The 24191-nt window shown below is 39.8% G+C and overlaps 1 long non-coding RNA gene and 1 pseudogene across 1 annotated transcript; both read left to right on the forward strand.

Moving 5' to 3' along the window:
• The first annotated feature begins 17241 nt into the window (after positions 1-17241).
• On the forward strand, positions 17242-17905 carry LOC145042079 ((+)-larreatricin hydroxylase, chloroplastic pseudogene; annotated as a pseudogene).
• A 1369-nt stretch (positions 17906-19274) lies between these two features.
• LOC145038594 (uncharacterized) lies at positions 19275-23805 on the forward strand. The gene is made up of 5 exons (XR_013679453.1): positions 19275-19360; positions 19444-19576; positions 20069-20298; positions 20440-20512; positions 23719-23805. It is a non-coding gene; the product is annotated as an uncharacterized LOC145038594 (long non-coding RNA).
• Positions 23806-24191: the final 386 nt, after the last annotated feature.

Here is a 24191-nt window from a genome sequence, read left to right on the forward strand (position 1 = left end):
TGTCGCGCACCCCACGAACAACAGACTGAAACCTACCATACGCTGCATACTCACACTGCTACTGACTGAAAATTCTGCTATTCCACATTTGGCTTCCGGATGAACTGAGACCACCTAGGTCCAACTAATAAGGCTGAACTTGTAGTCAGACACAAAATTAATACTGCCCAAAATACAGCAACTATCTGAAACACTGAACTACCTGAAACACTGAACTGCCTGAAACACTAAACTGCCTGAAACACTGGACTGCTGCAACACTGAACTGCCCGAACGAAACCTTTCTTTGGAACTAGTTTCCACTAGTCATCCTGTTACTGTGGCCCTAACAACCTCCCGATCCAACCGACCGGGTCCAAACGTCGAATCCAAACATCAACAAATCCAAGACTATAATGATGGCTCCCAGGCTAATGGTAGCCCTTAACATACATGAACCCCAATGGTTCACTGCTTCACTGATCTCATGACTGTGATGACGATCCATCTACTGCATTGCTGGCTCAACCATGACTAAACTCTGGAAAATTCGAAATCCAACCCGTGGATTTCCGCATGCTCGCTGCTGCACACGAACTGGTGGATACTACTGCTTCTCCCATGCGTCCAAACAACGCGTTCATGGTGTCTACTAACATGGCGAATGCTACGGCTACACCCGTAGACCTAAAAACTCCCTAATACTGCCTGGCTGCTAGTGAACGCTACGTCTACCCTCGCAGGCTTACATTACTCTACTACTATCTGACTGCTAGTGAATGCTACGGCTACCCCCGCAGACTTACAACACTACTACTACTATCTGGCTGCTAGTGAATGTTACGGCTACCCCCGCAGACTTACAACACTACCACTACTATCTGGCTGCTAGTGAATGCTACGGCTACCCCCGCAGACTTACAACACTACTACTACTATCTGGCTGCTAGTGAATGCTACGGCTACCCCCGCAGACTTACAACACTACTACTACTATCTTACTGCTTACCAATCACTAATCCGAGGACTTCCTGACTATCCCTAGTTCTGCTAGCAATTCCTCATCCTGACTTCTCAAAATCAGTCCTTAATCATCAGATGCTAAATCAACCTCGACATCTTATATCCTTGAAGAAATTAGCGTTCCGTCGAGGAATTCTTCGACTTGGTTCCCAAACCAACCGTCTACTAATCCAGAAACATGAAACTAACATTGGGAAGTTTCCAAACTTCCAACTCCTGAATCTACACAACCCTACGTGCTGCCTCTACCACTGACTACTAACACAGAAACATCTCTTGCTAACCGTTCTCAAGATCCTCCTTTCCGACTCACACGAGTCCTACAGGTGACCCTTCACTGGATTCCGAACCACATTCTTACCATTACCATTTACACGCACGGGTCGATGGGGAGTTTCTCAAACTCCAAACCCTGAACTACTCAATCCGTCTAACGCTGAACTACTTCTTTTCCTTCAAAGAAATCACGTACTCGTTCTGGATTTGCGTGCTCTTACCCTTGTATACTCGGAGGATTCTCCCCCACTTCGATCCTGATTACACCTCGATGCTCAATAAAGAGAAATCCTAATCCTTGCTACCATTCCATAATCAATCCGCTGAGGAATCCCAAGCTTACCATAGCTAGGGATCTAACCTGTCCATTCTAAAACTTATACGGCTCCGAACTAGCGAGACATACCGAGTCCCTCCAAGGCATGCTACAGTTACTGCACCCTAAGTAACCTTCTCCAATAGAACTCATCCCTTAGTCACTATCCAATATCCACGGTATGCAGATGGCATATAACTCGATCACAATCAACCCGCTCAAAAATAAAATACTCATACAGATATTGATGCAGAACCATAACAATATAACATCATGCACAAACAGAAGAACTGAAAACGGAAATCGCATACCTGCAACGTCTGACTCTGCTCGCGTCTCCAAGGTAACCATCTGAAAAGCCCTGCCTCCAACCGCAGGCACCTCCGCACGGCCGTGACGACCGTATGTGATCCTCAAGGTTGCAAGGGCAGGTGCCATCACCCGTCCTGCTGAAAACACTGGGGCACTGAGCCTTCTTGTGGCCCCGCTGATTGTAGTGAAAACATATCAAGTCTGATCCCTGAGTGGTGGTAATAGTACAATCCCTGCTAAAATGACCAGTCCGACCGCACCTAAAGCAGCCCGACTCACCACCACTACCACTCCTGCACGCATCCCCGTGCACCCTGCCACACTTTCCGCATCGACTGCGGTCCTGATAATCCATCGATCTCGAATCCGATCCCTTAGGCCTTTTGCCCGAACTCGCGGCTACCTAAACCTCATCCGGCTTCCTCTTCCGGATCTTCTCCAAATTAATTTCCCTTTCCCTAGCCCGAGAAATCATATCTTCCAGCGTCTTACAGCCGGACCTCCTCACGAACTCCCTAATGTCATCCCTCAGCATCTCGTGACATCGGGCCTTCTTCATCTCCTCATTCGCGACATACTGCGTAACAAGAAGGACCCTTTCCCTGAACTTGGTGGTGATCTCCGCCACAGCCTCACTGGTCTGCGTTAAATCCTGAAACTCCCGGGCCAACTGCTGCACCTCAATAATCGGCGAAAACTCCGCCCTGCACCTAGCTGAGAAGTCGCTCCAACTCATCGCGTCCAACGCGGCACCATCACCCCAAAGCATGACCAATCTCTTCCCACCAATCCCTCGCTCTGTCCTTTAGAAGACAGGAAGCGAGTCTGACCTTGTCCTCCTCAGGACATTGGCTCGTACGGAATGTGTTGGCAACATCAGCCAACCATCTACTACTAGCGATGGGGTCCCTAGTCCCATGATAATCTGGTGCCCCGCGAGCCCTAACTCCCGAAATGTCAAGGTACGCGCTCCCAACAAAGCCATCATCTCAGTACGGAAGGCTCCCAGCCTCTCATTCAAAATCTCCAATATACCCTCCTTGACCGTGCCAAAGATCACAGGAGTCTGAACTAGAGTACTGCGCGTAACCTCGGCTGATATCGACTCTCTCATCCGCTCCTCGAGTTGCTCGACCCCTGAACCCGAACCTGATCCCTCTCTGGCGCCTGATCCGCCCGCTGGTCTCTCTCGCAATGACCCATACTGAATCATAACCATTATCAGAATACTCCTTACTGCTACGAGACCAAACATACTCACTACTAGGTTCCCGGTCTTGTCTCGGCCTTTCCCGAATCCAGTACGGATCCTCTGCTTTCAGTAGTACGGGCCCATACTACCTTCCACATCTATCCGTACTTTCCTCAATAACTGCTTTGACTCCACCAGGTCCCTTTTCTACTACTACTGCTCCCAGCACTACCTCATCCTAGGCTTACCCTAGGGAAACCTCTGACTCAACTCAAACCAACCCTCAACTGCTGAAGGTCTCATTGTGATGCTAATTAGCCATTACCTGGATACCATCACATGTGACGAGGCTCAGATAATCCTTCAAGTAGAGGACTCGTTCCTACAACGGTTGGACTCAAACAAGAGTTGCGCAATAGGACCAAATCCAACACTTTGAGATTATTCAACCCTGATCACATGTGACGTACCGTATCCACCTAATGGCTAACTCCCATCACTTAGAATCCCACCATGCACAAAGCAAGCAGCATTCAGACAAAGGGAAAATCTAACCATAACATACTCAAGCAATCATATCCACATAGCAAGAATCTGGACTAGCATGCAACACAACTCATAAACTCAGGCATAACCTAAACAGGCTATCCTACTACTATCTATTCAGCACTATCATGTAGATCAAAAGCACGTATAATAGGCACATAAGGCATCATCCCTAGATCCTCAGTCCTAATCTAGCATGTTGTTCCACTGAAACTGATAATCATCACATAAACTTGCATGGGTAATTTGGGAGTACTTACTTGAGCTCGGCTGATCGCATTCACCACACCCCTTTTTCTCTTTTTAAAGTTCTTTTCTTTCTAAAATTTCTTTTCGCTTTTTTTTTCAAAAACTCTTTCTTTTCTCAAAAATTCTTTTCGAAAATGTCTTTCTTTTGAAAACCTTTTTCCATTCCCGTAGTTTGAGTTCAGACACACTCGAAGTGTATCCGAATCCCTCAAACCAAGGCTCTGATACCAACTTGTAACATCCCAAAAATCAAAACTAAAATTTTCTTTTTAAAACGTTACCAAAACCATATTCATAAAAACCGTATCATAAATCATAACATAATTTCATAGCATTACTTTGAAATACAAACTTATTATCAGAGTAAAACATCCCAAGCTAGCTGACTATGGTGTGTGCACTGTAATCTTTCCGAGCTCCTCTTTTGAAAATTGAGTACCTGAAACCAAAAACTGAAACTGTAAGAACGAAGCTTAGTGAGCTCCCCCAAACTACCACATACCATACAATAACATATAAAGCACATACTGGGCCTTGCCCACTGCATCGGACCGAGGTCCAGACTAACTGGGAACTTGTCCCCTACATCGGACTGAAGTCTGGAAACTGACTGGGACCTTGTCCCCTGCATCGGACCGAAGTCCAGACTAACTGGGGCCTTGCCCCCTACATCGGACTGAAGTCCGGAAACTGACTGGGACCTTGTCCCTTGCATCGGACTGAAGTTCGGACTAATTGGGGCCTTGCCCCTGCATCGGATTGAAGTCCGGAAACTGACTCGGACCTTGTCCCCTGCATCGGACCGAAGTCCGGACTAACTGGGGCCTTGCCCCCTGTATCGGACCGAAGTCCGGAAACTGACTGAACATAACATGGCATAACATATCAACTAGCATGAACACATATACTGCATACTACATCGGGCCGTAGCCCGGAACACATAACACATATCACATATCACATAAATCCTGTCTGAGCCACGAAGGCATCAAACATACTAACTACTGCATCGGATCGAAGTCCGGAAACTACTGCTAACTGAACGGGCCGGCATTGTGGCCTTAGACCCGGTCCTACTGGAAGGAAACTCACCTGAACTGCTGAATTCTGCTGGTAACCCTCAGACTGCTAACCAACCACCGTCTGAAACACTGCTCCTCTAACTCTCCGAGCTACCAATAACAAAGAGACACTTAGCCTGACAGACCTCTAAAAGTCATGTAACATCCCAAAAATACAAGCCAAAAATTTCATTTTTAAATACGTCATTATAAAACCAACAGTGTAATAAAACATCCGTAATATCATGTCATGTCAAAACCAGAGTAGAAATAATCAAATGTGTTATAATAAAATAATATCAGAGTGTAATCCCAAAGATCTCATGTGAGGAAAACCATAGTGTGATGCGCTGCAATCGAGCCAGCTCCTCTCCTTTGAAAACAAGTACCTGAAACCAAAACTGTAAACCGTAAGCACAAAGCTTAGTGAGTTCCCCCATCATACCAAATACCATACAATCACATCGCATACATACTGCCGGGCAATTCTGGGGTGCCCGACCTACCCGTGTCAAGCCATCCTGGGGTGCTGACCTACCCGTGTCAAGCCATTCTGGGGTGCTGACCTACCCGTCGGTCCTAACAACCGAGCCTCGGGGACTATTCCACCCCTACTGCTACTATCACATATATCATAACATAAACATACTTTCAGACATATCTGGGGTGCCTGAACTACCCTTCGGTCCTAACAACCGAACACGGGGACTGGTCCCCTCATACTACCTCTATCGCATATAACATAACAAGCCAGCATGCAAACATATCATCACATATTGTCAGACGTATCTGGGGTGTCTGACTACCCTTCGGTCCTAACAACCGAACTCGACTACTATCACATACAACATATCATGCTAGCATATATCATATCAGGTAGTAGCAAACCTAGATGATATCACAAAGACAATCATCTATCATACGTCTCTTACTGGTGGGCCGGCATTGTGGCCTTAGACCCACTACTACTGAAAGGTAACTCACCTCACACTGCTGAAGTCCCGAAGACACAATCCCACACTTGCTGAAGTCCCGCAGACTCGACCCCAGCTGCTGGCTGACAGATTCCCGAACTGTCAACACCAAAATAACACCCAATTAATAATTGGGTCCCAATACATAACCATAAGTACATTCTTTGGGTAATTACTACATTACCCCTAACTTGGCTTATTCAACCCCAAGGCCCAATCCATAGGCCCAAAGTCGACTAGGAATCAAAGCCCAACGCATCCAAATTGGGCCCAGGCCTATACATGGTCTTATTCTAAGGCCCAACATCATACAATCATTAAGGCCCAACTATGGTCCATCTATGGCCCAATTTTACAAATTGGGCCCAACCCCTTACATGGGACTTACCCTAGGCCCATTAAATCATTTTAGACCATATAATTATTCTTGGATGGCCTATTATTAATCCAATCATCAAGGCCCAATAGAAAGGCCCAACAATAAACCCAAGTGAAATTAGGGTTTCACATAAAATGATGATTAGGGTTAAGTTTCCTACTTAACCCATTAAGGACTTAATCCATTAAGTCCATTATCACTTAGATTAATCTTTGCCAACGCTTATTATTTAATATCTCAAGTTATTAAATAATTCTTGTGTGACCCGAATAATTATTAAAGTTAGGGTTTTAATGGCATTAGGGTTTTCCAATCCAAATATTAGCCCATTTATCAATTTGTTGGCCTTTTATGTCAATTAGGGCTTTATCGGGCCTATCAAGCCCACTAACATATTATTAAGCCCATTAGGGTTTTATTGGGTCCATTAGAGCCCCTTAAGCTTTGTTAGGCCCAATAGGGTTTCAAGGCCCATTAGGGTTTTAGTCCTTTGTCTAATCATCCAAACGAGTCCAAACACCATCAAAGCACACCGCCACCCGACATGGCGGCCGGTGGCGGCAGCCACCACCCTACGGTGGTGGTTTCGAGTTTCATTCCATTATTCTATTTTTGATACAAATTACAATGCTAAAAACTCAAATAAACACACACCCACACACTAAGATAAACACACACATATGGCGGCACATGGTGGCAGCCACCACCTCACGATGGTGGTGGTGGACTCTCCGGCCACACAAACACCCATACAACTCCAACGAAACCGGTAGCAGCAATTTCACACGAACATACACCCATAAACACACCCACATCAACCTTTTACGGTGGCTAAGGGTGGCAGAAAAGGAACTAGCGGCGACAACCACCATGGTTGGCAGCCATGGTGGTTTCCTCGGGTTTTCCGGCCAACCAGCACACACCAAAAGTATTGAAACGCACACAAACCCACGGATAAAACACCCACCATACATATATACTTCGAACATGGAGGAGGATGACGGCGGCAATGAAAAGACCGGTGAAACGAACCAGCGATTGCGACCGTGGTGCTCCGATTCTCGACTTCTTCTTCTCGTCAGAAAGCCAACAGCGACAGCAGCAAGGCGGCACGGGATGCGGCGGCGGACGAACAATGGATTAAGAGGGTGGTGCGGCGTCGGAAACTGAAGAGACAAGAGTAGCGGTCGTAACATCCCGATGAGTGGCAGCGACGATCCACAACAGCAACCTCCAACGACCTTGCTTACTTTCCGACGTAGGGGAATTGGCTCCGGCGGCTGGAAGTTGAAGAGGTGAGGGTGGCTGCTGGAGATCTTCCGATGATGGCGGCTGCCTTCATGCCAGGGTTAGGGTTATCATGCGATGGGTTTTATACTCCCGTATCCCATCAAACGTTTCTCCATAAAAACCCCCATGGTCCCTCCCTTTTCTTATTCTTTCAAAATGAGGCCATATTTTACCCTTTCTACCCTAACCTCGGAAATCCTTTTCAAATTCGACCCTTAAATTACCAAACAGCCCCCATAGTCTTAATTACAACATAATCGACCTCTCCACCTCATTTCCTTTTTAAAATTAATTCCAAGTAATTACCACGGAGTCCCTGTCTTCATAAATATTTATAAAATGGTTCCCAAACACACACTATTAACCCCCGACTTATAGAAATGTGGAAATTAACTCCTCCAACCCAACACCCTGCATATAATTATTTATTTTAGGCTACCATTCGTTCATTAATTTATTTATTTAACTAATAAATAAACTGGGTTTTACAATTCTCCCCCACTTAAATTAGATTTCGTCCTCGAAATCATTCGTTACCAATCCTTACATACCAAGCCACTCTAGTAACATAGTCATCTTCCCGAGCACACCCTAGCCTTCCCAAGGTAGCTATAACCAATCTTCGCAAAACCCTAATATCCCCATATGAACGAACTCCTCGCAACGGGAGCACATCCACTGCGTCTGAATCTACTATCTCGAGATGGTCTGATTGCCTGACAGACCACTCATACCGAATCATTATCGATGAATCTAGCATGTTTATCCCTCAACTGACTACTCGACTTCTGATAGCTTTAGGTCCTCACTATAAAACAGGTGCACAAACCCAGTTATCCCTATAAATCACTTACACTTAGCCAAGGCTCAACTAATCTCGGTGTGAGTGACTTGTCACTCCCCAAATCATCTAGTTATCCGTGTGTACTTGCAACCTAAAACACGAATACGAACACTGCCCAAACGCGGAAATTGCTCGAATGCTGAACTGCCTGAGGCAGTATGTGGCTACATAGCTGCTTACCAAAAGCTACCAAGACCTCCAGGGTCTTAATTCGCTTGCCAATCCTCTGAAATACTGGGTTTCCACCCGGCTGCGGAGCTAAAGGACTCCCTACTTAGTCGCCTTACATGACTTCTGAACGAAATCCCTCTCTGGAACTAGTTGCCACTAGTTATCATGCCACTGAGGTTCTAACAACTTTCTGATCTAACCGATCGGGTCCATGCATCAAATCCTGTCACCATCAAATCCAAGACTAAAACTGATTGCTACCTAACCGATGGTAGCCTTATATCACAAGCAACCTTATACGATTCACTGCTTCCCTGATCCTATCACTGTAGTGGCACTCCTACAATCTTATCACTGGCTCAACCAGATCTAATCCATCTGGGTAAATCCGAGGTCCAATTCATGGATTTCCATATCCTCACTATTGCACCCGAACTGGTGGGTACTATTGCTCCTTCCACATTCTAACAACACGCTCATGCAATCTATCACCCTAGTGAATGCTAGGCTACACCCGCAGTCTTACAACACTTCCCATGCTAACTAACCACTGGTGAATGCTACGGCTACCCCCGTAGTCTTACAACACTTTCCAAACCGGGTCGAACACGCACTCGACCTAACATACCACTGAACTTGAGTCCTAACCGGAACTCTAGACTGGTTCCCAAAACATGCTATCATGTGACCCCACTCTATCAGTACCATAACCCATTCCCGTGATCAAGCGTCACAGTAACCCACAAAGTCATCTACACCCTCTGGCATAGTGAGAATCAATGTCTTGCACAACCACTGTCTGAGAATCTCGAAGGCTGCCTGCTGCCCAAGCCCCCAACGAAAGGTCACCGAATTCTTGGTCAGTCGGGTTAAAGGAAACATCAATCTTGAAGAAGTCTCGCATAAATCTCCGATAATAAACCGCTAGACCCCGGGAATTCCGAATCTCAGATGGAGACCTCAGAATCTCCCACTGCATCACAGCCTCTATCTCAGCCGAATCAACTAGAATACCCTTGTGGTTGACAGGGTACCCAAGAGATTGCACCTCGTGCAACCAGAACTCCTAGTTGGAGAACTTTATAAAAGTCTCTCCCCCACTTAGATTCGACTAAGTCTTCACTGCACACAAGAATTGAAGGATTTCCAACCCTTCTCGCTTCCTAGTATCCCACTGATGACAACTTGTGTCTGCCAATGCTAGCGCTTAGTCGCCGATTAAACCTTGAGATCTCCCATCCTCGGAAATCTCGATGAATACTCTTGAAATCTAATCCAGTCTGACACCTCAATCCATCTAACATGCTATCAATTGAAGACCTTAATCTTCACTCTAGCTGACGAATCCTCGTTCCCACTCCTAATCTTGCAGTACCACTAAACTCTAACCGAACATAGCCCATGCGAAAACACAATTCTCTTGAACATCCAAAGTTCATCCATAAACAATTCCCGACCATACCTGAACAATGATAGAGCTTCTGAACGCTGACTTCATTAGAGAACAATCACTCTAACCCTGATCGAGTATCCTTAAAATAATACTCTTGCATAGATCCTGATAAAGATCCGAAATGATAACGGTATACGCAGAACCCACTCCGCAAGATGCGTTCCTCTTTGGGTTCATCAAGGACCTTTCGGCATGAAAGATGGCATATATGATCCTTGGTAACCCAAACACTAGCAGAAAAACCGACCCGAGGTCTGACTTATCCAAACTCACTCACAATACCAAAGCGGTACGTATTCCAAAAATTCACCTAAGATCATAGAAGATGACATACCCGCAACACCTGAAGCAATACTGATCACCTTCTGCTGACATGACCAACCCCGCTACCTTGTAGCAGACTAAACCCTTGGAGTGACAAACTCCCTTGTACACTGTCCTGTACGTGCTACACTGACTCCGGCCCTGCTGGCCCTTCCTGATGATCAGAAATCATGGGTCTCTTCCCGAGACCCCTACTATATGCACCTGGCACACACCTCTCTTCCCAGGGTGCTCCCAAATCGATCCCGCATCTGCAAATCTGGGAAATCATATCCTTCATGGTCTGACACCCTGTCACGCTCACTAGCTCGCTTGCCAATGACTAAGCTGCAACATCTGGAACATCCTTTGTCCCCAAACTGGGTCACAAATTCTTCTCTGAAGCTTCTTAGATTCTCCAAGACTTTCACTGATTCGATTATGGATCATGTGCTTTCAGTAGTACGGGCCAAATACTACCTTCCACACCTATCCATACTTTCCTCAGCAATCCTCCCGGATCCTCCGAGTCACTTCCTCAACTGGTACACCCAAGTCTAACTGAGCCTCACTACTAACTCACTGAAATATATCCTAGGCTTCCCTAGGTTCCTGAACTTACCCAGTCCTCAACTGCCGAAAGATTCCCAGTAATGTCAACTAGCTACCTCATGAATATAGCCACATGCAACAGAGATCAGATAATCCTTCAAGTAACAGACTCATCCCTATACGGTTAGACTCAAACGAGAGCTGCGCAATAGGATCAAATCTATCACTCTGAGATTATCCAGCCTGTGCCACATGTGACTTAGCATATTCACTTAATAGCTAACTCACATTACTAAGAGTCCCACAAAGCACAAAGCAAGCAGCATTCAGACAATGGAAAATCTAACCATCATATTCCAATCAAATCATTTTATCCTCTAATCAGGAATGTGTACATGCAATTAAAAGGCTCATACAATCAGGCATAACCTAAACAAGCTATCCTATCACTGACTGATCAGTACTAGCATGCAAGTCTACAAGCACATACAATAGGCATATAAGGCATCCTCCTAGATCCTTAGCCCAAATCTAGCATGCAATTCTCATAATCATATCATATCATATCATACCATAACATAACATGTATGGGTATCTTGGGGAAAACTTACTTGAGCTCGGCTGATTGCACGCATCACACACTATGTTCTTCTCAAAGTTCCTTTCTCTTTTCAGATTCTTTTCAAACTCCTATTTATGAAATGGTTTTACTTTTGAAAATTTCCATACCAAGTCCTTAGTTTGAGTTCAGACACACCCGGGAGCACGCCCGAATCCCTCAAACCAAGGCTCTGATACCAACTTGTAACATCCCAAAAATACAAGCCAAAATTTTCATTTTTAAATACGTCATTATAAAACCAACAGTGTAATAAAACATCCGTAATATCATGTCATGTCAAAACCAGAGTAGAAATAATCAAACGTGTTATAATAAAATAATATCAGAGTGTAATCCCAAAGATCTCATGTGCGGAAAACCATAGTGTGATGCGCTGCAATCGAGCCAGCTCCTCTCCTTTGAAAACAAGTACCTGAAACCAAAACTGTAAACCGTAAGCACAAAGCTTAGTGAGTTCCCCCATCATACCAAATACCATACAATCACATAGCATACATACTGCCGGGCAATTCTGGGGTGCCCGACCTACCCGTGTCAAGCCATTCTGGGGTGCTGACCTACCCGTGTCAAGCCATTCTGGGGTGCTGACCTACCCGTCGGTCCTAACAACCGACCCTCGGGGACTATTCCACCCCCTACTGCTACTATCACATATATCATAACATAAACATACTTTCAGACATATCTGGGGTGCCTGAACTACCCTTCGGTCCTAACAACCGAACACGGGGACTGGTCCCCTCATACTACCTCTATCGCATATAACATAACAAGCCAGCATGCAAACATATCATCACATATTGTCAGACGTATTTGGGGTGTCTGACTACCCTTCGGTCCTAACAACCGAACTCGACTACTATCACATACAACATATCATGCTAGCATATAACATATCAGGTAGTAGCAAACCTAGATGATATCACAAAGACAATCATCTATCATACTTCTCCTACTGGTGGGCCGGCATTGTGGCCTTAGACCCACTACTACTGAAAGGTAACTCACCTCACACTGCTGAAGTCCCGAAGACACAATCCCACACTTGCTGAAGTCCCGCAGACTCGACCCCAGCTGCTGGCTGACAGATTCCCGAACTGTCAACACCAAAATAACACCCAATTAATAATTGGGTCCCAATACATAACCATAAGTACATTCTTTGGGTAATTACTACATTACCCCTAACTTGGCTTATTCAACCCCAAGGCCCAATCCATAGGCCCAAAGTCGACTAGGAATCAAAGCCCAACGCATCCAAATTGGGCCCAGGCCTATACATGGTCTTATTCTAAGGCCCAACATCATACAATCATTAAGGCCCAACTATGGTCCATCTATGGCCCAATTTTACAAATTGGGCCCAACCCCTTACATGGGACTTACCCTAGGCCCATTAAATCATTTTAGACCATATAATTATTCTTGGATGGCCTATTATTAATCCAATCATCAAGGCCCAATAGAAAGGCCCAACAATAAACCCAAGTGAAATTAGGGTTTCACATAAAATGATGATTAGGGTTAAGTTTCCTACTTAACCCATTAAGGACTTAATCCATTAAGTCCATTATCACTTAGATTAATCTTTGCCAACGCTTATTATTTAATATCTCAAGTTATTAAATAATTCTTGTGTGACCCGAATAATTATTAAAGTTAGGGTTTTAATGGCATTAGGGTTTTCCAATCCAAATATTAGCCCATTTATCAATTTGTTGGCCTTTTATGTCAATTAGGGCTTTATCGGGCCTATCAAGCCCACTAACATATTATTAAGCCCATTAGGGTTTTATTGGGTCCATTAGAGCCCCTTAAGCTTTGTTAGGCCCAATAGGGTTTCAAGGCCCATTAGGGTTTTAGTCCTTTGTCTAATCATCCAAACGAGTCCAAACACCATCAAAGCACACCGCCACCCGACATGGCGGCCGGTGGCGGCAGCCACCACCCTACGGTGGTGGTTTCGAGTTTCATTCCATTATTCTATTTTTGATACAAATTACAATGCTAAAAACTCAAATAAACACACACCCACACACTAAGATAAACACACACATATGGCGGCACATGGTGGCAGCCACCACCTCACGATGGTGGTGGTGGACTCTCCGGCCACACAAACACCCATACAACTCCAACGAAACCGGTAGCAGCAATTTCACACGAACATACACCCATAAACACACCCACATCAACCTTTTACGGTGGCTAAGGGTGGCAGAAAAGGAACTAGCGGCGACAACCACCATGGTTGGCAGCCATGGTGGTTTCCTCGGGTTTTCCGGCCAACCAGCACACACCAAAAGTATTGAAACGCACACAAACCCACGGATAAAACACCCACCATACATATATACTTCGAACATGGAGGAGGATGACGGCGGCAATGAAAAGACCGGTGAAACGAACCAGCGATTGCGACCGTGGTGCTCCGATTCTCGACTTCTTCTTCTCGTCAGAAAGCCAACAGCGACAGCAGCAAGGCGGCACGGGATGCGGCGGCGGACGAACAATGGAATAAGAGGGTGGTGCGGCGTCGGAAACTGAAGAGACGAGAGTAGCGGTCATAACATCCCGATGAGTGGCAGCGACGATCCACAACAGCAACCTCCAACGACCTTGCTTACTTTCCGACGTAGGGGAATTGGCTCCGGCGGCTGGAAGTTGAAGAGGTGAGGGTGGCTGCTGGAGATCTTCCGATGATGGCGGCTGCCTTCATGCCAGGGTTAGGGTTATCATGCGATGGGTTTTATACTCCCGTAGCCCATCAAACGTTTCTCCATAAAAACCCCCATGGTCCCTCCCTTTTCTTATTCTTTCAAAATGAGGCCATATTTTACCCTTTCTACCCTAACCTCGGAAATCCTTTTCAAATTCGACCCTTAAATTACCAAACAGCCCCATAGTCTTAATTACAACATAATCGACCTCTCCACCTCATTTCCTTTTTAAAATTAATTCCAAGTAATTACCACGGAGTCCCTGTCTTCATAAATATTTATAAAATGGTTCCCAAACACACACTATTAACCCCCGACTTATAGAAATGTGGAAATTAACTCCTCCAACCCAACACCCTGCATATAGTTATTTATTTTAGGCTACCATTCGTTCATTAATTTATTTATTTAACTAATAAATAAACTGGGTTTTACAAGTCAACTAACTCAACTCTGATCAAAGTCAAAGTACTGGCTAAAGTCAACCTTCCATGTTGACCCTACTCGCCGAGTCAGCCTACTGACTCACCGAGTTCACTGATTTCCGAGTTTTGTCCTGTCCAACTCACTGAGTCCCCACTCAACTCACTAAACTGAGCCTTGACTCGAAGGGTTTGGGGTTTCGCGACTTGACTCGCCGAGTCCAAGAGCAGACTCGCCGAGTCCAAGGCAATCTTCAACAGACTCGCCGAGTTGTTCATCCAACTCGTCGAGTCCACTCAAAGGACTCACCGAGTCTATTCAGTCCTTAATCCATGCAGTGGCTTTTCGAGCCAAACAGGGCTTCCAACTCATAGATCCATACTTCTAGGGCCTATCCCTCACGTAAAGTGGAAAACTTTACGTGTAGATCAAGAGATCTAGGCTTAAAACAATCCAAACTAGGGTTTAAGACAAAGAGGCTTCACTATCAACCCAAGAATAGATGCTTTATGACTTTCTAGGCCAAGATACACTCAGATCTGAAGTAGTAACTTCAGATATGGGCTTCTAACTCGAAATAGTTCTTAAGCATGGCATAAAAGCTCCAAATCTCATAGCCAAGGTTGATCTATTAAACAAAAGAGGGAAGGTAACAATTTATTACCTTTAAATGCTCAGAAATGCTCCACCAACTCTGGATCCAAGGCCCCCTTCTTACTCCACAATGACTATCCTCTCTCTCAAGCTCCAAAGAGCTTCACCAAGGGTTAGATCTTGCTCCAAAACTATTATGGCGGCTAGGGTTTATTGTTCTGTGCTAGAGAGGCAGTAAAGGAACCCTAGGGGAGAGAATGAGATGTTTAAATAAGCTCCAAGTCCCGGATTTAGGGTTTTCCTTGCTCAGACCAGACTCGTCGAGTCACCTTGGCCGACTCGCCGAGTCGGTCGCTTGCACCTCGACCCGTATCTCGCTCGGACTCGCCAAGTCCCTCCTTGGACTCGCCGAGTCTCCCCTTAAAATTGGGGTTTTCATTCTTTTCTTGGCTTTCCAAACTTTGGGTGTTACAACCGTATCATCAATAATGATAATTGGTTGTTCCAATAAAAAGAAAACATTAAAATTATATATTGAAAGAAACTCAATACACACAAGTACAATTACACAAATCTAACCTTCTTCGATTTTCTCTATTTCAAGTAGTAGATAATCAACCATACCTGAATTATAAAAAATACATGTCCAATCTTGTATACACACCAATCCTTCCACCATTCTTGGAGTTAAAGCAGTCCATAAACAATCAACTACATTCAAGTATCATTTAAGAATCTATCATGTTTATTTGTTTACACATATAGCTACAAAACGTATAGCTACATGTATAGTAGTAGACTAGTAACAAAACAAAAGAAAAGCATTACATAACGTGTGTAGACATGTATTATACTAGCAATTAACCCGTTAAAAAATGGGATGAGTCGAACTCAGAAAAGGGGAATATCCTTTTATTCGATCGTTGCTTTGGAAGAAGATGAGAACTTAGTAATTGTGAAGGTTTGTATCTAGTGTCAACAACTCTCGGAAAAGTTGAAGATCTTTCTATTCGACAAGTGAAAGTCTTAAGGTCGAGGAGAATTGATCGCTTTGGTTTGGAAAGAACTGAGATTTCAAGATTTGTGTCCTAACCCTACCAAGTACCAATAACGTCCCTTTTGGGTTTGAGTTTTTTAAAGTGGATCCTTCAAACTAGAAAATTATTTAAAAATAGCAAATATATAGATTTCAGATGTCGGATATCCGAACTATCCGAACTTTTATGAAATCACTATTCGTATCCGAATCCGAATAACTTGATATCCGAATTTCAGATATCTAGATTTTCAAATATTTTCAAATCAATTTTCTAAAATTTTGAATTGGATTTTCGGGTATGAATATTTTTGGACACCCAGGTGTAGCTTGGGGTTGACATCATTTTAAGCTTGTGGGCTTAGGTAATGCATATGCGTATCATTGTGGATGGGGGTAGGGGGCATGTTTTTCGGTATATATGTGGGATGATATGGATAACGTAATTTAATGTAATTATCAAGTCCTCTACACACAAATTTTAATGTAATTTAAATAATTATAATTTCTTTAATTTTATCAGTAAAACTTAGTTTTCACTAATTTTACATTCTAATTTTATAAATTAGTTCGAACTTGTGTACCAAATAGGCGCCGAAGATTTCCGATAAGACAAAAGTCAAATGTCAATTGGGTTAGTTATTTTAATATATTTCCATAATATTATTTCTATAGAAAAAAGCAGATTACTTCATTGACGAGTTCATTTATTAATTTGTTGACGCCACCTTTTTACCAAATCAATTACGGATAAGATCATAATCGCATACTTTAAGAAACTACGTATTACACACGTGTATTTCACATAAATTACGCAAAAATTGCAATTGGTGTGTTTGTCCGTCTGTCACGCAAATTACAAAAAAAGAAAATAATAATAAAAAATAAAACAAAAGATGAAAAAAAAGAAAAATTAAAAAACTCCATCTATAGCCAATGATAATAGATGAGATTAATTCATCTGTTTATTATAAAGATTTAGCAGAAATGAAAAGCTCTCTGCATTGATCACAAGGTTCTTTAACTTCTTTTTAGCAAACCCGACATGGCCGGAATACCAGCTACACCTGCCACTTTTCCGATGAGTCTAGACAAACCAACGACGGTGATGGTGGCGAGGCCAGCAAAGAAGGAAAGAGAGAAGGAGGAAGAAGAAGTATTGGTGATAGAAGGGATAGAAATCAATAGAGATGAGTTTGTGAAGTTTGATGTGTTCATTAACGATGAGGATGAGGAGGCAGCGGCTGGTGGTGGGGCTGAGAAAGCTGAGTGTGCCGGTAGCTTTGTGAACGTGCCACATAAGCACAGGAACGGACATAGCGGTGATGGTGGGAAGGTGAAAAAGACACAGTTGAGAATTGGAATAAGTGAGTTATTGGAGGATTTGGGTGTTGAAGAAGATGACGAAGATGTGGTGGTGAAATTGGTGCCAAGGTGTGACAATGTTCATGTCACAATTGGTGGTATTAAGATTGAGATTGAGTGATTGATTAATTAATTAATTAATGAGTCTTTATCTTAGTTATTTTTCTTTTGTTATCCAGTGGTTTATGATCCCTTATAATAAATGTTATACTCAATATTTGTTAAGATCCAGATTTTATATATTATTGCTTTTTCTTTTTATAAGATCATTGATTGTAAAAACGAATGGAATCATTAGTCATACTAAACACATTTTAAAACATAAAAAATATTTTTATCCAACAACTACCTATTATATTATATTATATTATATATATAATTAAATCTCAAGGGGCTTGTCTACGGTCCCAGTTTGGAGCCGGTGGTTTTGAGGTTTGGCTTGTGATGACTGGTATTGGATTTCATGCTGTGGCTTATTTTGAATAGTCATCGGCTTGCCTCCTTCTTCACCAATGGATACTTTCCACTAATCTTCCACCGCCTCATATCCTTTCCACTAATCTTCCCCTCTTTTATCTATCTGGCTTGAATTCCATCGTCATTTTTTCATTATCGGTTCAAATTTTTGGGGATCCCAACATTCTCCTTAGTCGTGACCATCACTACTACCAATCGATTGACCTACACCGCGGGCTCGATTCATCTTCTCGTCTCACCCTCGCTTCTTCGTTGCACTGGTCACGATGGTGGCTTCGACACAATAGTCTTCCGATTGAGGAAAAATGATTGTTCCATCTGCTACTCTTTCTCTATTATAGGGCTCTACCGATCTCATTTGGGTTTTCTTTGGTCACTTGAATGATTTTCAACTCTGGTTTCGATTTTACGTCTCTGGTCAACTCGACCAATTTAGATTAAAGAAGAATGGAGGAGGGTGACATGAGAGAAGCCGCCATCGCATAGGTTATGTGTTTCAAGGCTAAGTTTTTCTGTGATTCAGGGCATGTGTTGTTTTTGATATGGGAGTATTTCTTTCCGATTCTTGTAAACCATATCCACTAGACATTCACCGTTCTCTTCCTAGCGCCTCACTGTTGCACCCTCTCCTTCCTGATGCTTCTATTCCTCTGTCACTCACAAGATCACGATGAATTCAAGAAACAATAAAGAATCAGAAAGCTTCTCTCTTTATGGATACTTCATCTACCATGTTGCCAAAACAAATTCCAACTGCAACAACCCGTTTCTTGGTATTGACTGGAAAAGCTTCCACATCTCATCTCCAACTTTCCTAAATGCCGAAACTGCCCCTGATGTGTTCTCAGACAACTCTCTACGTGATGATTGGCTTACATCTTCTTCCAATAGTGATGGGTAATGTTTCTTTTTTCTTTTTTCTTACATTTCTAAAAATATGAAGGTAAAATAATCTCATAATTACAGAAAGGCGTTATTGGATAGATCATTGAAACTGGTTTCTGAATCATGTTATCTACCGCACCCTGAGAAGGAGGAGGCAGGTAGTGAAGATGCACATTTCGTTTCTCCTAATGAACAAGCGATATGGGAGGCAGATGGGGTAGGTGGGTGGGCTGCTCTTGCTAGGGTTTTGGAGAAAGCTTACACAACATTAAAGCTAAAAGATCCTCAACTACTTGCATTATTGCACTCACAAATCAGGTAGTAATGATTGAGTTTGCAATAATTAATTAATCAATTGTGATTAATATTGTTGTTAAGTTATTATGATTGTTTTTTTGTAGGGTCTTGATGCTATCAACTTTGGTGATAGTGGTTAGAGATGTATGTTCTGTTTTCGATCACCTGCACAACAATATGATTTTAATTTCACTTATTTGTTGGAGAATGGAAGTAATATTGATTTTCCAAGCTCTGGTAAGGTTTGTTTACACCATCTTTTCTGTTAAAATAAAACATTCCCATGTGGTTATTTTTTCAATTGCTGCAATACACATATACTTAAAGACATAATTGTCACTTTAGACTGGGTTTATATTTGAGGGTCACTTATGCTATAGCTATATCATAATTAAAGGTCAATTATGCCTCATAATTATATTTCCATGTTAAAGTATAGTTTTAAGTTATAAGAGGTAAAGTTTGGGTTGTTTTTATTTTTCCATTATGGAATGGATCAAAACATCACAATATGGGTTATGGGCATTTTTTTTCATACCTGATCTTATAAACTATCTTGAAACTGAAAGGTTAACTTTTTGATCAACCATCAAAAAGCACATAAATTAGTAATTTCCACAATTTTTGGTATGATAATCTTAAACTTTTTGTTTAATTTTGGATTCAACATCATAAGAAAAAACATTATTATATCCAAACACATCCTAAATTTCTTGAAATCTCTTATAGGATCCGGGGATTTGGTATGGATCTTCGAAGCAAAGCAACAATAAGTAGTTTGAAACGTCGATTTCTTTGTGTTTTCTTCATTAAATCCATCTTTTTATCATCATTTAAGCAATTTTACGATGATTTTCTTCTGTTAGACACTTTGTAAACCTGTAGCTGATCCCAAGAAGCTGCCAACATGGAATTATGATGGATGGAGCACTTGTCAAGCTCCTGGCGAGGACAGCAAGGTCATAGTCTAATGTGTATTTGTTTTTACAAACTGCTATAATAATAATAAAAAAAAAAAGTAAAAGTAAATAGTTTTTTTTTTGTTCATTTGCATTATATCTTTATAATTTTGGAATAATTAATTAGGTGAACTCTATCAGGTTACAACTAAGGCAGCACATGAAGTGTAATGGAAGTTACTATGTCAACTATTTTGAGGTATGCAAGTGAAATGTAAGTCGAATACTTCTTTTTTATGAAAAAAGTTGAATGAGTTTAATATATATATATATATATATATATATATATATATATATATATATATATATATATATATATATATAGTTTATAGGTGATTAGGATTTGGGAGTGTTGAAATTATAGATATTAAGAAGATATGCATATCTTTTGTTGTGCATTACTTTTCATTTGTACTGATTTTGTGAAAGAGGAAAAATCCAATTACCATCTGAAATAATGCCCCCAAGATTAGGATGGAAAGCTTGATGTATCTTTAGATTTAACTGTCTTGCTGTAAATTTTATTGAAATAACCATTTTATCCTTATGTCTTTTATACACCACAAATTAGTGAACAAAAGATGATTTTATGATTGTAGCTAGAAACTAAAACCAACATATAGGAGTAAAACTGATATTTACAAGAAAAACATATTGGTTGCAAGTGACAAAATTGAAAAATCTAAATTGATTATCACAATATCTATCAATCTGAGAAAAACTGATTAAGTAGTGTGTCAATGGTGTCTAACTCAATCATCGTTTATGGTGAAACTGTTTTGATGTCATCTTTAATTGTTTCCTGCCAATAGGACCATTTTTGCAACAATTTCATAAAAAGGATCATTTTTGTCATGTTTTTCCTGTCACAGGGGCTATCTTTCAAACAGTTTCCTGCTATAAGGATCTTTTATGTAATAATTTTTTTTCAAAGGGACCATTTAATCTACAATGTTTTCTCTTCCTATCATGACCATTTTTAATCAAATTAAGATATACAAGTAAATATGCTACATGTAAACATATTTAATTTTCTTTCACATACAATGTATATATTTTGAATAGATAGCCAAACAAAAGAATTATTCACTTTTAAAAGAAATTGTTTGCCCAAGACCGATCCTAAGACTAGCACTTTTGACTACATAGTTGTTCGTATTTTTATCTTTTTTTAGCAATTAGTTGTGATTGTTTGTTTTTTAATATAGGTACACTTCGATATTATGTATGTAACTAACATCTTTTGTATGCCTTCTCTAATGGAATACTATGTTATCTGTACTAAGATTTTCCAATCTTACCATCCATTCTATCATTTCAATTCATCCAAACATACACATTCATCAGAAAAATAAACACTCATCTAACCAATGCAGGGCATGGGATCCTACACTAGTTATAATTAACAATAAATTGTTATATATATATATATATATATATATATATATATATATATATATATATATATATGTGAGACGGCCTAATTTTGTGAGACCGTGAGACACATTTTTTTTATTATTTTTTATTTTTTTTAGTTAAATCAAGTTCCGAAAATAATATTTAAAAAAAGAATTTTTTGATTTTTCTATATATTTTCCATTTTAAAATTATTTTTAGAATATGTACAGTGTAATATTCTATTTAGAATATTTCACATATTTTTCAAAAAAAATAGGATTTTATTTTATTTTATTTTATTTTATTTAGTTAATTCAAGTTCCGAAAATAATATTTAAAAAAAGAATTTTTATATTCCATTTATTTTGCATTTTAAAATTATTTTTTAGAATATGTTAGTGTAATATTCTATTTAGAATATTTCACGTATTTTTCAAAAAAAAAAAAAAAGGATTTTTTTATTTATTTTTATTTTTTTTAATTAATTCAAGTTCCGAAAATAATATTTAAAAAAAGAATTTTTAGATTTTTCCATTTATTTTGCATTTTAAAATTATTTTTAGATTTGATGTCACGGTCTCACAAAATTAGAATGATCTCAAATGAACCTGAACATATATATATATATATATATATATATATATATATATATATATATATATATATATATATATATATATATATATATATATATATATATATATATATGTTCATTTAAGATAATTCTAATTTTGTGAGACAATGAGAGCAAATCTAAAAATAATTTTAAAATGCAAAATAAATGGAAAAATCAAAAAATTCTTTTTTTAAATATTATTTTTGAAACTTGAATTAACTAAAAAAAATAAAAAAAAATCTATTCTAATAAATAAAACTTATTTTCTGCCACATGTCATGTCCTCATTAATTTGGACACATGACATTTTAATAGATTTTTAGAATTTATTTATTTCCACATGGAATTTTCTGATTTGTTCACATATCATAACTTATTTCGGTTATAATTGAAAGAAATAAATGTTTCTTTGAAAAAGAAATGATATATTTATAATGTAATAAATAACATAATTAATGAGAGCTCTAAAATTGATATTGATATTAAATTTAATGTTTAAATATTGATATTATATTTTTTATTTTTAATAAACTCGTGTAATACATGGATCTTACACCTAGTAAATAATAAATTATACAGGGCATATAATTAATCTTATCTATATTTAATTATGGTAAATAATAAAAACATTTAATTTCCTTTAAATTAGGAAAATTAGTTTATAAACCCTACAAAAAACAATGACCGTCATCATCATCCAAGTAACATTTTCTGTTCGTTTTTGTTGCAGTTTCTACTAATATTCATCATCTTGGTTCAATGCCCTAATCAAAAGGCTCGATTCCAATAGAAAGTTTTGTATATATTATATTATTACTCAACCAAACTATTCTTCACGAACAAATATTGTATTTTTTTTTTGTCGGCGGGAGATACACTTTTCACAAAGCTCCATTACTTTTGGATTAGTAAGAGGTAATTTTACTCCAACATTTGATCTTAAAACTTCATCTTGGATGCCATAAACATAGGTATGATCTAAAATGATTTTTTTTTGGCTCTTGTTCTTCACGTCAACACAATAAGAAAAAACTATTTAATTCTTTTTTTTGGGCTTTTATTTTTGGTATTGATATAAAAAAAAGTTGTGCTTTGTTTTATTTTTGCTCGACAAAAACAGACAAGAAAAGAAAAAAAATTTTGGTTCCTCTTCAACTTTCTTCGTTAATCTTGAATTAATATTGATTGTTTGAATGTTTTAGTTCTAGTTGTCGACATTAAACTGCTAATATCATGCAAGACTAGGAAAGGTTTACAGAGACTTGTAGATTTTTCATAACAAGTTTGATTGTTTTAATTCAAGTTGTCATTCTTCAACTTTCTTTTCTCTTATGAAATTAAATGCTTTTTAGTTCCGGTTAACAATTATTAATTTGATGTTTTTTTTTCAATTTTTTGATTGCAAGATTGACAGTTTCACGAGGTGAAAGATCAACAATGTCAAAATTAAAGAAACAAGAACAAATGAAAAAATCGCATCCATTCATCACAACATTATATCTACAATAAAAGGTTTGATCAATTCTTAAAGAATAATACCTTATTCTTGAAGAATATAGATCTATTTTATTGATCCATTCTTGATTCCTGTATATTCTGAAAGAATATATTTTAGTACTATGTTTTTTTTTTTTTTTTTAAATGTAGATGGTTTACATTCTAAAGAAAATATTTTTTTTTTTCATTTTGATTATATGATTCTTATAATCAAGTAAGTATGAGCTTATCATTATATATTAGTCAAAACGTTTACCGATTCTGAAAGAATGTAATATATTAGATTATAGCCACTTATTCTTAAAGAATTATATGCATAAGGGATTATAATTATTATAATTATGAAATCGGAATTATACAATTTTTTAATAAACCAATGACA

Source organism: Lactuca saligna, chromosome 4, assembly GCF_052625555.1.
Source record: "Lactuca saligna cultivar CGN05327 chromosome 4, ASM5262555v1, whole genome shotgun sequence".
Lineage (NCBI taxonomy): Eukaryota > Viridiplantae > Streptophyta > Magnoliopsida > Asterales > Asteraceae > Lactuca > Lactuca saligna.